Raw genomic sequence first — 16,187 nt, forward strand, 5'->3', positions numbered from 1 at the left:
TGCAATCGAATATCATTTAGGTTAATATTGACAACTGATGTCCAATCTGATGTTGTGCCTTTAATAATAGGCATCCTTTAGGCTACATAATTCGAGGTTATCATAATAAAAGTCCCAGACCATTCCACACTTAATAACTGAACTATACTGATTACTGTTTTAAGCCCACCAAAGTACTAAGGACACTGGACAATTAATAATACTTGGGCTATCAAAAATTAAAAGTCATATAATTGCTTAACTGTGATATTTATGAAATATTGGAAATTATAAAACATTAAATGAAATTGCTCAGCTCTGATTTAAAGCATTTTCCAAAATCTCTTTACAGAGTTAGAACATTTCTGTTCTTATTCAATACCTACTGTGGAGATGTGAGCCATTTGTATGGAAATGTTTTAGTATAAAATGGTAGAAATTGCCTTTGATATGCAGAAAAAACATAATTTGGAGTTTAATGTTTAGGTAAAAAGAAATTGAAATTTTAAATTCTAATACTATTTGAAAGCACTTAATTTTAAAAGAAAATATGATGTTCGAATTAATTTGTAAAATGAATTTATTTTTGTTTCTCAATTAAAATCTTGTGTGGGCTTCTGATTTCAGCCAGGATGGAGTAGCCACATTCTTCCCAGTTCTTACCTTACAACTACCAGAATAAGACTAAAATTGGAGAAGGCACCCTGCCCATTCAAACTTATTACATAGCTATAGCAATGAAGAGTGTGGTATTCTTAGAGGAATAAACATGCAGATCAATAGAGTTCAGAAATAGATGCATACAATATGCTTGGCTGATTATTCACAAAGGTATAAAAGGCACTCAATGTATATTGGGTAGCATTTCAACTAATTGTGCTAAAGCAGTTCCTTACCCAAAGGCAAATGACTGACTGAATGAACAAAACTTCTACCTGTATCTCACCCTTGTACAAAATGTTATAGATCAATCGCTTCTCGGCCTTTTGGCTAAGATCAAGTGCAAAATGTTATAGATCATGGATCCATAGATTATGGATTTATATATAAAACATAATGCTGTAAATTTTTTTAGGAAAAAAAGTACAAGAAAATCTATGGGATCTAGGGTAGGCAGAGTTCTTGGACTTTACTCCAAAAACAGTGTCTTTAAAAGCAAAAAAAAACCCCAACAAATCGCACATTATCAAAATTAAAAGCTGTTGGCCTGCAGTAGACCCTGTTAAAAGAATAAAAGACAATCTATGAAATGGAAGAGAATGTAGGTTATATAAAGAACTTTCAAAACTCAACAGTAAAACTATTCCAATTAGGAAATGATCAAAATACATAAAGAAACATTATGCCTAAAACAATTTAAAGATGGCAAATAAACATAAGAAAGATATTTATTATCATTAGCTATAAAAGGTAAGCAAATTAAAACCAAAGTGAGATTTTGCTACATGAAGCTAACATGATGGCTAAAAATGTAGAAAAATAGTGACAACACCAAATTCATTAACGATGTGGAGAAACTGGATCAATCCTATATTGCTGGTAGAAATAGAAAATAATTATAGCCACTTTGGAAAAGACTATGACAGTTTCTTATAAGACTAACCATCCATTTACCATACAACCAAGTAATTGTACTCTTGTACATTTATTCCAAAGAAACAAAAACTAGGGGCGCCTGGTGTCTCACTTGGGTAAGCGACCAACTTCAGCTCAAGTCATGATCTTGTGGCCTGTGAGTTTGAGCCCCAGGTCTGGCTTTGTGCTGACACCTCAGAACCTGGAGCCTGCTTCAGATTCTGTGTCTCCTTCTTTCTCTGCACTTTCTCTCTCTCTCTCTCTCTTTCTCTCTCTCTCTCTCAAAAATAAACATTAAAAAAAATAAAAAAACAACAAAGAAATAAGAACTGTGTTCACACAAAATTCTGTACACGTGTTCATTGAAGCTTTAATTGTAATAGCTAAAGACTGGAAAAAGCATAAATGCCCTACAATAGGTGAATATTTCATTTGTCATGCATTCATACCATGAGATACTATTCACAAAAAGTATTGATACAGGAAATAATTTGGATGAATCCAAAGATAAATATGCTGAGAAAGAAAGAAAGAAAGAAAGAAAGAAAGAAAGAAAGAAAGGGAGAGAAAGAAAGAAAGAAAGAAAGAAAGAAAGAAAGAAAAGAAAAGAAAAGAATCTCAAAAGGTTACTTATACATGACTGGATTCATATTCCATTCTTAAAATGACAAGTTTACAAAGATGAAGAAATTAGTGATTTCCAGGGGTTAGAAAGGGAGGGCACAAGAGATGTGACTGAGACCATGGAAGGGTAGCAAAATGGATCATTGTAATGGAATTATTCTGTGTCTTGACAGTGTCTAACACATGAGGTCACACAAATGTCCATGTGTTAAAGCTACATGCAGCTAAATACACACACATATGTATTGTAATACTGATGAAATCTGAAAAAGGTAGTGGATTGTATTCATGTCATTTTCTGGGTTATGATATCCCATTATATGTGTGCAAGATATTTACATTGGGGGCTACCGTGTGAAGGATATATGGAATCTTTCTTGCAATCTCATTTCTTATAAAAGCACATGAATCTACAATTGTTGCTAAAACAAAAACAAGAGTATCAAAAAACTTGTGCTTGGTTATACATTTACTTATTTTTTTATTTTAATTCTACTGTAGTTAACATACAGTGTTATATTAGTTTCAGGTGTACAATACAATGATTCAACGATTCCATATATAACTCAGTGCTCACCAACATAAATGTACTCTTAATCCCCTTCTCCTGTTTCAACCCCCCCCCCCCCCCCACACACACACTCTGGTAACCATTTGCTTGTTCTCTATAGTTAAGAGTCTGTTTTTTGGCATTGGGAAAACTGGAAAGTAATGAAGAATGAAACTGGACCACTCTCTCACACCATATACAAAGCAATATTCAAAATGGATGAAAGACTTAAATCTGAGACAAGAAACCATCAAATCGTAGAGTAGAACAAAAACAGCAACTTCTTTGACCTCAGCCACAGCAGCTTCTTACTAGACACATCTCTGGAACCAAGGGAAACAAAAGCAAAAATGAACAGTTGGCATTTGATCAAAATAAAAAGCTTCTGCATAGTGAAGAGGAAACAATCATCAAAACTAAAAGGCAGCGTATGGAATGGGAGAAAATATTTGCAAATGACGTATCTGATAAAGGATTAGTATCCAAGATATATAAAGAATGTATCAAAGTCAATGCCCAACAACAAATAATCCAGTTAAGAAATGGGCAGAAGCCATGAATAAACATTTTTTTTCCAAAGAAGACATCCAGATGGCTACCAGACACATGAAAATATGCTCAAAATTATGGGGAATAAGTTTAAGAATTCCCTGAGCTTGTACCAAGGGGTTAACAAGGTTTAGGGTAAAAGCATCCAAGATTAGGTAATCAGGGCTAGGTAATCAAGGTGGAAGCACCCCCAGCATAGAAAAAAAGGCATAAAAGAATAGGAAGCCACAGGATGAAAGCATCCAAGATTATATATTCGGGGCAGAAGTGCCCCAACTTAGTCTTGTGCTTTCACAGGAGGGAAGGACCATAATAGGTAACTAGGTAAACAGGTCTAAGGACAGCAGCAGAGAATTGCCTGGAGTGGAGCTAATTAGCAAAAGAATGGTGCCTTGTAGACCCTGAGGTAGCATGGTCCAACTGCCTTATCCCCTAGGCAACTAATGTAAACAGACTTGGTGCCTCATGCCTGCCTTAAACAACCTTTTGCCTGGTGCTGGGATATTGTTTCCTATTGACCCAAACCCCTAACACTGCATATCTTCAAAACCCCCTTTGTCCCCCACACATGAGTTAATGTTCATGGTTTCATTGTCTTTTGTGCATGTCCATCATGCTTGTAAGCCTTCTGATCCTAATAAAAACAGAGCAAGGACCCTTGCCTGGGTCTCTTGTCTCTTGGACTTTAGTAGCCTCTCTTGCATTTTAATTCTGAGTCCTTCTCTTGCTGGGCAAGAGAGAACTCTAGACCCAGAGTCTAGGACACATCACTCATCATCAGGGAAATTCAAATTGAAACCATGATGCATACCACTTCACACCTGTCAGAATGGCTAAAATTCATAACACAGGAACAACAGATGTTGGTGAGGATGTGGAGAAAAGGGAACCCTCTCACGTAGTTGGTGGGAATGCAAATTGAAGCACCCACTATGGAAAACAGTATGGAAGCTCCTCAAAAAGTTAAATATAGAACTACCCTATGACCCAGGAATTGCACTATTAGGTGTTTACCCAAAGGATAAAAAATACAGATTTGAAGGGGCACATGCACCCCAATGTTTATAGCAGTGCTATCAACAATAGTCAAACTATGGAGAGAGACCAAGTGTCAAAAGATGTTGGCTGGGGGTGGGGGGGAGATGGAATATTACTCAGCCATCAAAAAGAATGGAATCTTGCCATTTGCAACAATGTGGATGGAGATAGAGTGTATTAATCTAAGCAAATATCAGAGAAGGACAAATACCATATGATTTCACTCATGTAGCATTTAAAAAACAAAACAGATGTGCATAGGGGAAGGGGATAAAAAGAGAGGGAAGCAAAGCATAAGAAAACCTTAACCCTAGAGAAAAAATTTGGAGCTACAAGAGAGGAGGTGGGTGGGGAATGGGCAAAATGGGTGATGGGTTATTAAGGAGGGACTTGTGTTGAGCACTGAGTGTTGTATGTAAGTGATGAATCACTAAATTCTACTCCTGAAACCATATTACACTGACAAGACTTTAAATAAAAATTGAAAAACAAAAAGCCTGCCTTTTAGTTTGTCTCTCTTTTTCTTTTTTGTTCATTTGTTTCTTATATTTCAAATATGAGTGAAATAATATGGTGTTTGTCTTTCTCTGACTTACCTCACTTAGCATTATACTCTTTAGATTCATCCATGTTGTTGCAAATGACAAGGTTTTATTCTTTTTATGGCTAAGTAATATTCCACTGTATATTTATACCACATCCTCTTTACTCATTCATCTATCAACGGAAATTTGGGTTGCTTCCATAATTTGGCTAGATCATATAGTAATTCTATTTTTTTATTTTTAGTAGTTCTATTTTTTTTATTTTTTTGAGGAACCTCCTTAGTGTCTCCCACAGTGGCTGTAGCACTTTGTATTCTCACTACTAGTGCATAAGAGTTCCTTTCTTTCCCATCCTCACCAACACTTGTTGTTTCTGTGTTTTTGATATTACGAACTTTAAATTATATTTTTTCTTTAACTTTAAACATAGTATCCAACATTCCCCAACTTCTTAATTAATCAAAGTTATACCATTGTACTCATAAATTTACTAAAACTTGTGAGATGCTGGGTTCATATATTATTTTTGATATTAAGTATAAACTTCTGAGAAAATTACATAACTTTCCACACTTTATGTTTTTACTTGTAAAATGTAGATAATAGTAATTAATTATAAGGTATTTAGAGTAGTATCTTGCAAATAAAAAATATCCAAACTATTAGCTATTATTATTTTTCTATATACCAACTGATATAACTTGGCATGATGTTACAAAATTTCAGTGTTTTGTGTTTTGTCTCAACACCACTCAGAGTAATGCCCAATATATAATAGACGTTGTTCATGGTTATATAAAGAACAAATATATGATTGAAAAACATGTTTTGTTTTCCTTCTTTTTGGTCTCCTCAAGTATAAATCTATAAATCCTTAGAGTCTTTGACTTAATCCTTGTGGGTTCTAACTTTCGGCTGAATTACAAAATATATTGTATTTTTTTGTTGAGTACTATTTATCGCACTTATTTTTAGGCCAATACTTGAATTGTGCCAATATATAGACATGTACATATACTTGTACAGCTGTATCTTTAATATCAACTTATGAGTTAAACCCAGATGTGTTTTTCCTGTAAATATGTTATATGTGATAGTCTTAAGACTGAACACTGACTTCTGAATTCTTTGTGGTTAAAGGGCATTTAAATTCACATATCAATAACACATTCTGAGCATTGAATGAATGTCAGCTGATTTTTTAAAAATAGTATCTTTCAATTGTCTTAACATTGCTTTCAGATATATATTGCTATTTCCATTTGACAACTGAGAAATGTTGTGTAGAGAACAGTATAATAATTAGCACAATGTCTATACTAAAAAGAGACAGAGGTCAGATTAAACAAACCACTGGTGTGTTCATAAATCTTTAACAACGAGCTGGGGGTGGAGAAATCAGGGAAAGATCTCTGATTATGTAGCATTTGCTGATATCTGCTGCAGATACTTTCATCATGGCCAAGTTTTAGCTAGCACATGGAACGCTGAGATGGGAAGAGATGTGAACAGGTTCTCACAAGATGATACAAGCCAGCTCCACCTCAACAATGAATCAGAGCTGCTCTTTTAACCATATATCCTGTACCTTTACTGTTGACATGTACACGTTTCTTGCTGAATTTAACAACCTAAATCCTACTTCTCTGTTTCTACTAAATCCAGTCTTACCCAGTTCATGAAAGGGGAAAAAAATACTGTATTTTTAGTCTACTGGCTGGTATTTTTTTCTATCTTGGGGATAAGATAAATGAATACACTTCTTACAATATTTATATCATGTCACATAATTTTAATATTTTACCAGTAAATGAAACTAGGTTATATCTGCCTACCTATCTATCAATCTATCATCTATCATCCATCATGTGTGTTGGTGCACATACATACATGTACCTATTCATACACATATATTTGCTTTTATGACTGTATGACAGGGAAAGATAATCTAAGTACATTTCCTTAGAATCAGAATACATACTTGGGATTATGCCAAAAATACCTTCAACGTTATTCACTTCAAAACACTGGGTGGTGCACTTAAAATTACCTCATTAGTTTCTTTTTCACACCTCTCTTGATTTTTTTTCCCCAGGACTAGGTAATTCTTTGATAAGAACTATGAAGTCTCTAATAAGAAATATTTAGTAAACTAATAATAATGCTTTTATATGATTAATTATTGCCACCCATTGGCAGTAATTTTCTGTTAATTTGATATTTGTTCAACTTGTGGTTAATTTTGTGGTTGATTTTTTTGCTCTGAAAAAACACTTCTGAACATCTTGCTAATTTTATCCTTAAATTTTTGGAGAAAAAATGAAGTCAAAACAATTGTTTCTGACTTTCTCCCAAACCATCTTGCTCTCTATAAATGCATTATTTCACTGTTCTGTCACTGAGGACTCTTTGTTTCTTGTATAAAAACAGTGAAAAAGTGAGAAGTTTGGAAAATTGTATTTTGTTTTAAATTCTTTAATACTAGAAAGACAAAAGCTGTTAACCAGATGTTGTTAGTTTTTTAATAATGATTTCGTTCTAAGTAAATCTTAGTGTCTGGATATCCTGCGGTTCCTTGGAGGATGGAGAACTTGCCATATGATGAACTCTTGCTTTATTTATTTTAAATATACCTGAGCTCAGTTGGAAATAAATTTAGATGGCTGACATATACGTGATTTAGAGAGTCAAATAAAAGATTTCTATTTCATTTTCCTTTTTATTTCATACTTAATTTCCAACACATGGCTAATTAAATATATTTTCTTTATAAAGAAAATAGATCACTCTACAGTTCCTAAAGCATCAGTGAAAACAGGGACATCAACATTTTCCATTTGTCAATCTTAGTGTAGTAATTTAAATTTTACCTCTTTCTAAATAGGTCTATAAAAGTTTGTTACCTATTAAGTTGCCTTCTTTTAAAACAATTGCCACAGGTTATATAAAAGAAATTAAATCAATGGAACATTTATTTAAATTGAACATAATCTTCTCAGCTAAATAATGAGCACTTTGTATCAAGGTTTTATCTCAGACTAAACTTCTCAAGCAAAGATTGGCTACTACTTTTATGACATTTTGAAAATGATGAACACTTGTGAGCATTTGTGTATGAAACAATTTTGCTTAAAGGGGACTTAATATTTTTTTCAACTAAGGAAGCTTTTAGAGTAGGAATCCTGTTCTAGTGCTCGACATGAATCCTATGTGGTTCAGAGGGAAAGAAAATAAAATACAGAGTTCAGGGGTGGCAAAATGTTAACAACCTGTGAATCTAGGGAAAGAATTCTTGGAGCTTCATTATACTATATTTGCAACTTCCCTTAGTTTCATTGTTTCAAAGTGCAGTTCCCTCCAAACTGGAACAGAAAAATGATCTTATGCCATGCCCCTGCTGTACGTTTGGCTCTAGCTCTAGCCTTTTGGGATGAACGGGTAGTAGGTTAAGATCAGGCCTGAAGGGGCATGGGCAAAACCAGAGACATGTGGACATATCTAGCTCATCCAGCTGTCCGTTTCAGAAGAGGAATTTCTGAGTCAGAATGTGTTATGTCATTTCTCAGTTTAAAACGTATAATAAATTGGGGGATTCATCAGGAATTGACAAGAAAAAATGAACACAGGTAAGCCTTCTCTAAACGTCAATTCCACATAAGCTAAATAAGAATGATATTGAATTAAATAAATTATGTGAGGATTTAAAAGAAGTTTGTATGCCCAGGATTTACCAGGGTCTGTAAGCTCCTAAAATACACATTGCATGGAGATAATCTATAAATCTCTGCATTGCTTATGGAGAAACCCCAGTGAGTCTTAGTGTTCCCAAATACCTTAAATATAAGACATTTTTATAAATTTTATTTTTAAGTTTATATATATATATATATATATATATACACACACATATATATACATATATACATATATGCATATATACATATATATACATGTAAGTATGTATACATATACATGGATGTATATACATATACATGGATGTATACAAATATGTATATACATACATATATACATATGTGTGTGTGTATATATATATATATATATATACATATATACATATGTATATACATACATTTGGTGGTGCAGGTCTCGAACCCATGAAACATGAGATCATGACCTGAGCCAAAATCAAAATTCAGTGGCTTAACTGACACAGCCACCCAGGTGCCCAAAATATAAGACACTGTCAAAAGGATTTTTTTTTTTGTATTTTGGCATCTGAACTATTGTTTCATGTTCTCTAAATTTGCATTTCTTATTATAGTTTTTAGAAAAGTTCAGAAGCGAAACCATGGAATTTAAAAATAAGTGAAAATGTTTATGGAAGATTTAGAGGAAATCATCATGTCTTAAACGTTTATATAACTATTTTCAATATGAGATGATAGACAAATGATCTACCAGCATATGCTCAAGGACTTTCATTTTTATAATATCGCTTTTAAAAATAGTTTGCATATTCATACTCAGATATTAATATATCTTGCATATATTAACTTTTCTCTTGGGCTTATAGTACAAAACTGGTGCCAAATTGGAAAATAAAAATTAATCACTAATAATAATCTATGTTCTACAAAGGATATAGGATTGATTGATTAATTGATTTAATGTTTATTTACTTTTGAGAGAGAGAGAGAGAGACAGAGAGAGAGAAAGAGAGACAGAGAGAGAGAGAGAGAGACAGAGACAGAGACAGAGAGTGAGTGGGCAAGGGACAGAGAGAGGGAGACACAGAACCTGAAACAGGCTCCAGGCTCTGAGCTGTCAGCACAGAGCCCAACGCGGGGCTCGAACTCACAGACCGTGAGATCATGACCTGAGCCAAGTCAGACATTTAACTGACTGAGCCATCCAGGCACCCCGAGGAAACAGGATTTCTTTTTAATCAATATTTTACTATACCCTTAATTTATTTGCCACATAGATTATATTTTATTGAAACTAGTATATTTGTCAAATTTTTCTACTTTCTTTTCTCTCTCTAGTCATTATCATATGGGTAAATTCACTGCAGTTTAAGTCTTCAGTTTGAAATGTGCCTCCAAACATCTCTCCCACATCAGGATAACTAGGAAGAGAAGAGAAAAATAAAAATGTAGTAACATTTTATGATTTCATAATTGTACTTATTTTCCGATAAATTTGTTGTGAATAGAGTTATTTAAAACAATTGACCCTGAATCTTCAGGCCGCCATGTGAGTATAATATTCACACCAAAGATTCTGATGGCTGACTCTCCCTACATGAGGACATTGGGGCACACTGATTTTATTATGTGAGAACTGTACTCAAATACGCATTTTTCTTTTCTCAGAAAAGAGGAGGGAATATGGCAGAAATAGAATAGTAATCCAGTACTAATACAGTAATAAAACTATATAGTAATACAGTAATACAGCCTGCTGGTAGGGTAGGACTGCCATCTACTTCCATGGTCATATTTAATGCACTAAAAAATCCATATGCAGAATAAGTTAGGTTTAGTTACTGTCTCTCCTGGTGTCAAAGGGACACATACTTTGTTAAAAGGGGTATTTTCCCAAGATGTTGTGGAGTTGAACAATTATACAAAGTCGGACAACAAAACAAAATGGTGCAAAATTCATATTTCAATTGCTCATACAATTTATCTTATCAGATGTTTGTGTAAGTTGTTGGGTTAATTGAAATAAACCGATGATATAAGCAGTAGTGTAATTTCACTTAACTTCATTTAAAATATGTAAGTTAAAGTTAGTTTTGCTTAAGAAAGTTAAACTGTGAAAGTAGTTTTCATTGGGTAATAATGTGGAAGGGAACTGTATTGTGTAGCAAAATGTATTTATGATCATTTTACCTGAGTTTTATCTATACATTAGAAACACTGAAGTGATCTTATTCTGAAACTTAACATTTTATGAACTGATGCACAATTTTAAAATAACTATGAATCCTGAAGTCTTTATAAAAGTTTTGTTGTTCATTATAAATCTTTTTACATGTTTTTTTAAATTTATTTTCGAGAGAGAGAGAGAGAGACAGAGCTTGAGTCGGGGAGGAGCAGAGAGAGGGAGACAAACAATCTGAGGCAGGCTCCAGGATCTGAGCTGTCAGCACAGAGACTGATGGCAGGGCTCGAACTCGTGAACCGCAAGATCATGACCTGAGCCAAGTCAGACACTCAACTGATTGCACCACCCAGGTGCCCCTTGTTGTTTATTATAAATCGTGAACACATTTCAAATAAGAAAATAGAAACAAAATGTAATTTTATAGAAAATTTTATGTTATAATATAAAAATCCCTTTAGACTAAATTCTAGCCAGGCATTTGGAGACATTTAGGGTATAACTAACTGAAATAATATGAAAAATATCAAATTGTTGAAAGTTGTCTTGACTTCATTTCATAAGCAATTCAATGTGTAAATGCTATGTAATATATCAAATGGAAATCAACATCAATGAAAACAAAACACATATTTGGTCAGGAGGCAAAATCGAATGAGACAAGGAAGTAGTGTTGAAAACAGGGACAGAGAAAATTTGGGAAAACAGAGCAGACAAAATTGTAACGAAACAGTTTAATGTATGTTCTTTTTCTTGTCACTCTATAGATTTAGGAGACTCCCTCAAAACATAAGATTGATTTTGGATGGTGCCATATGTACACATACAGCATTTGAAGTGACTTGTTACATAGTGAGACTTTCTGGGAAGGGAAGGGAAGGATTCCAAGCAGGTCTGAAAAATAGCTTGAGAGAATGGAGACGGGATACTGGCTTGGATTTCACTGTGCGTAAGTGGTGAGGCTGGGGTAAGGGTTTCCCCATTGACAAGGGTTGAATGGATTGAACTTTCTGACAGTGACAAGCAGAGTAGCATTAAACCTTCTTATTAGTTTTCCCAGAAATGGGGCAAGGGAGGAGGGTGGGGTGATGGTTAAAACCTGTCAACAAATATCAAATACAGAGACAAACTTTGTATTAAAATTCATCTTTGATTAGACTGATGATTGATATGGAAGGTGTTTAATTACATCGAATCTGAACTGAAGTAAGTCATTCTAGTGTTCTGGAAGGCTCATAAACCTGAGGCTGATAAGGGAGGTGAAAATTCTATTGAGAGGCCAGCCCTGTGTAAATTGTGAAGGGAAATGAGTGCCTTATTCACCATCAAGAGTGTTTGGAACTTCAAAGGGTAATAGAAATATCTTATTGAGTCCTTTTAATGTGTAGACACATGCGTGACTTTGATTTATATTTTGAGTATATGTTACCAATGACTATCCTGTAGGTCCTTACCTCAGAGTGGATAACATAAGGAATTGGTGTCAGGGGTTCACTTGACTCTATTGGGTCTCTGGTTAAAAATCACTCCCTTAGAAGGTTATCCCATCCTCAACTTGTCACTTTTGAATACCTTCTCATGTGTGGTGTGTGTGTGTGTGTGTGTGTGTGTGTGTGTGTGTGTGTGTTCTTCCCTTTCAAAAAATTCTACCTGTCAGTAACTGGCGTTATATTATACATATTTTTTTTCCAATATATGAAATTTATTGTCAAATTGATTTCCATACAACACCCAGTGCTCATTCCAAAAGGTGCCCTCCTCAATACCCATCACCCACCCTCCCCCCCACCCCCATCAACCCTCAGTTTGTTCTCAGTTTATATTTTACATATTTTAAATTACTTGATTTCCTCATAACGGTAAGCTCCATGAACAAAAGAATTTTGTGACTTTTTATTCTTGGCTTCAATAATAGGGAGCTTAATGGATGCCATTTAATTAATAAATCATTTAGGAATGGATGGGCCTCATTTAATTTGAGCAGTGAGAGAAGTGAGTCTTGCAGGGAGTTTCAGAAAAACAAGCCCCAGGAAGTGATTCTCTCTTTGTAATTGGACATCAACAGGGAAACGTACTAACCTGTCATTGGTAATTATCTCATGAACAAAATGGGGAAATAAATATCCATGAATGTACTGGGTACTAGTCAGGCAGGCCAATAATACAAAAGAACCTAGTGCCATCAGTAAGCCTGTCGGTCAGTCCTAATGCCTGCCCTTCAATATAAATAGGCTAACTATATTTCTTTTTAGTAGCTGATATCATCCGAATAGAAGATATAATATCTCAGTACCACAAAGAAAAAACAATGTTATAAGAAGCAATAATTAAAATACAAATTATTTTACTAACTGGCATATTATAAAATTTATATATTATATACTTTATATATACATATGTAATTATACATTAAAGGCCTTTACAACAGAACAGAGAACTATAAATATAGAAAAATATAGCATGTTCATAACTTTAAAACCTTATATAAATTTATTCTTCTATACAGGTACTCATTTTTTTGTATCATCAACTATGTTTTATTGAGAAAAAAATGTATGGCTTAAATACTATTTGTCTATAGTCAGTCATTATTGTTGTTATTATATTTAATATACTTGACAGAGGTTCATTGTGTAGCTCCAGATTTTATTTATTTTAAACAAACATGCTATTGACTCTATAAATAGAATTCAAATTAATTAATGTAGATCATTTAAAACAAACACTTCATAATAGATTTAAGACTTTAAATAAATAATAGCTTATAAAAATTCAAATCAGAGCTTATTTGCAGCACAAAGGGACTGTGAAATATACTGATTGAACTAAGTTAGCAATTTCTTTGTTTCAAAGGCTTACTTTCATTATAAGTATTCCAGCCAAAATAATCCAGGCATCCTATATGCTTAGGGATAGCCTTATAGTGTAAGGGGAAAGTTAAAAGTATGTATCTGGTCCCCATAGTTCTTTTCTGACCACATTTTATTGTTTTAATTTTTACTAAATTAACTGAACATTTTGCAATGCCCTCAATCTGCAAATTATTTTTTTCTTATAAACTGCTACTTCACCTGTTGAAATTTACTTAATTATTCAGAGATAATTGTGGTCAGCATCTCCTAATTGTGCTTCTGGCATCTGATTAAAAAAAAAAAAAACTTAATGAAGATTAAATCGCTTTATCTTGGAAGAAAGAGGAACATACAGTGAAATAAATATTTCACCTCTGATATTTAAAAAATTATTGGAAAAAGTCTTTCCTTCACATTTCCTTGTATAGGAAGGCATTACTGTATATTTTAAAAACATCCTGGGGCAGTTGGGTGCCTCAGTCGGTTAAGTGTCTGACCTTGGCTCAGGTCATGATCTCACCTTTCATGGATTCAAGCCTCGCATAGGGCCCTGTGCTGACAGCTCAGAGCTTGGTTGAGCCTGCTTGGGATTCTGTGTCTCCCTCTCTCTCTCGGTTCCTCCCCTGCTCACATTCTCTCTCTCTCTCTCTCTCTCTCTCTCTCAAAAATAAATCAACATAAAAATAAATAAATAAAACATTCTATGAACATATTAAATTATGTTGAACATAGTTGAATTTTAAAATAGAAGGAAATAGGGGCGCCTGGGTGGCTCAGTCAGTTAAGCGACCAACTTTGGCTCAGGTCCCGATCTCGCGGTCCATGAGTTCGAGCCCCGTGTCAGGGTCTGGGCTGATGGCTCAGAGCCTGGAGCCTGCTTCCAATTCTGTGTCTTCCTCTCTCTCTGCCCCTCCCCCGTTCATGCTCTGTCTCTCTCTGTCCCAAAAATAAATAAACGTTAAAAAAATTAAAAAATAAATAAATAAAATAGAAGGAAATATGTAAATTTTAATTTAAGTGCTTATCTAAAAATTAGCTTTAAGTACTTTATATTGGAAAACATTATACTAAAGATCACCTTCATCTGTAATTACTTTATTTCATATAAAGGATTAATGTTGCTAACAAATGTATTGCAGAGGTGTATTATGTATTTCATATTATGCATTATATATTACATGTAATATACATACATACTATATGTAATATACATACATATACATATATAAGTAATATGTAATGCATATATTATGCATTATATGTAATAATTATATGTAATATATGTAAATATTTTATTTTTTAATTCAAGGCAAATTTTCAGTTCTCCAAACTATCTAAGGGGATAGGGTAATTTATTATTTTTTTAATTTTTTTAATGTTTGTTTATTTTTGAGACAGAGGGAGAAAGAGTGCGAGTGGGGGAGGGGTAGAGAGAGAGGGAGACACAGAATCTGAAACAGGCCCCAGGCTCTGAGCCGTCAGCACAGAGACCGATGCGGGACTCAAACCCATGAACTGTGAGATCATGACCTGAGCCGAAATCAGATGCTTAACTGACTGAGCCACCCAGGCGCCCAGGGCTAGGGTAATTTAAAGCTAATTTGTGGATTTTTTTTTCTTAGCATTCTGTATATTTCAATATAATTGTACTCTATATATCAGGCACTTATAATGGGTACCTTATAGAAAGGGAATCTCTCTCTTGAGTGTATTCACAAGACTGTGATGCACCTTGTCAGCCTCCATCTTTTCTCACCTCCACTACCACCCAGATGGAGCCCTCTTGGTTTATGCTCTCTTTCTGATGTTGGGGGTGGGGGAACTGACCACAAAAAAGATGTCAATAGCCACTCTTAGAATATTGATGATAAACTTTTCAAGATTCTTACTGCAAGAATGAAGCAGCAGGTGTTAAATGAAACCTGAAATCATCACATGCAGAAGTAACGAGCTGTGCACAATAAGACCATTTCTTGATTTGTTTCTCTCATACATCAAGTAATATAAGTCTATTCTCTAAATATTAATTTAACAAAATAAAAACTGATTAATTAGTTTTTTTTCTGTCTTTCGCTATTGAATCATGACAAATTCTTCGGTCTTTAAATAAATAGAAATTAGACGCAATAGGGGCGCCTGGGTGGCTCAGTCGGTTAAGCGTCCGACTTCAGCTCAGGTCATGATCTCGCGGTCCGTGAGTTCGAGCCCCGCGTCAGGCTCTGGGCTGATGGCTCAGAGCCTGGAGCCTGCTTCCGATTCTGTGTCTCCCTCTCTCTCTGCCTCTCCCCCGTTCATGCTGTGTCTCTCTCTGTCTCAAAAATAATTAAACGTTAAAAAAAAAATTAAAAAAAAAAGAAAATAGATGCAATAGACCTACACTTACAGCCATTTCTGGCCATGATGTGGCATTCTTTTAAAAAAGTAAATATATGAATTTATTAAATATTAATAAGTGTTTTAAGTTTGATAAAATGATTTAAAAAATACTTTAAATGATCAATATTGACTGTAAAATTTGGTTAACATTTTATTCTCGCAAAAGACACACTTGAAGTAAATTACTTGAAGTAAATAAGATGTGTCATGCTTTTTATATTTAAATAACATCAATTACAATTTCTGATA

The 16,187-nt window shown here is 34.2% G+C and overlaps 1 pseudogene; it reads left to right on the forward strand.

The window, feature by feature from the left end:
* The first annotated feature begins 949 nt into the window (after nucleotides 1–949).
* Nucleotides 950–1,117, forward strand: LOC125174104 (uncharacterized; annotated as a pseudogene).
* Nucleotides 1,118–16,187: the final 15,070 nt, after the last annotated feature.

Source organism: Prionailurus viverrinus, chromosome C1 (genome assembly GCF_022837055.1).
Source record: "Prionailurus viverrinus isolate Anna chromosome C1, UM_Priviv_1.0, whole genome shotgun sequence".
In the NCBI taxonomy this organism is placed as follows: domain Eukaryota; kingdom Metazoa; phylum Chordata; class Mammalia; order Carnivora; family Felidae; genus Prionailurus; species Prionailurus viverrinus.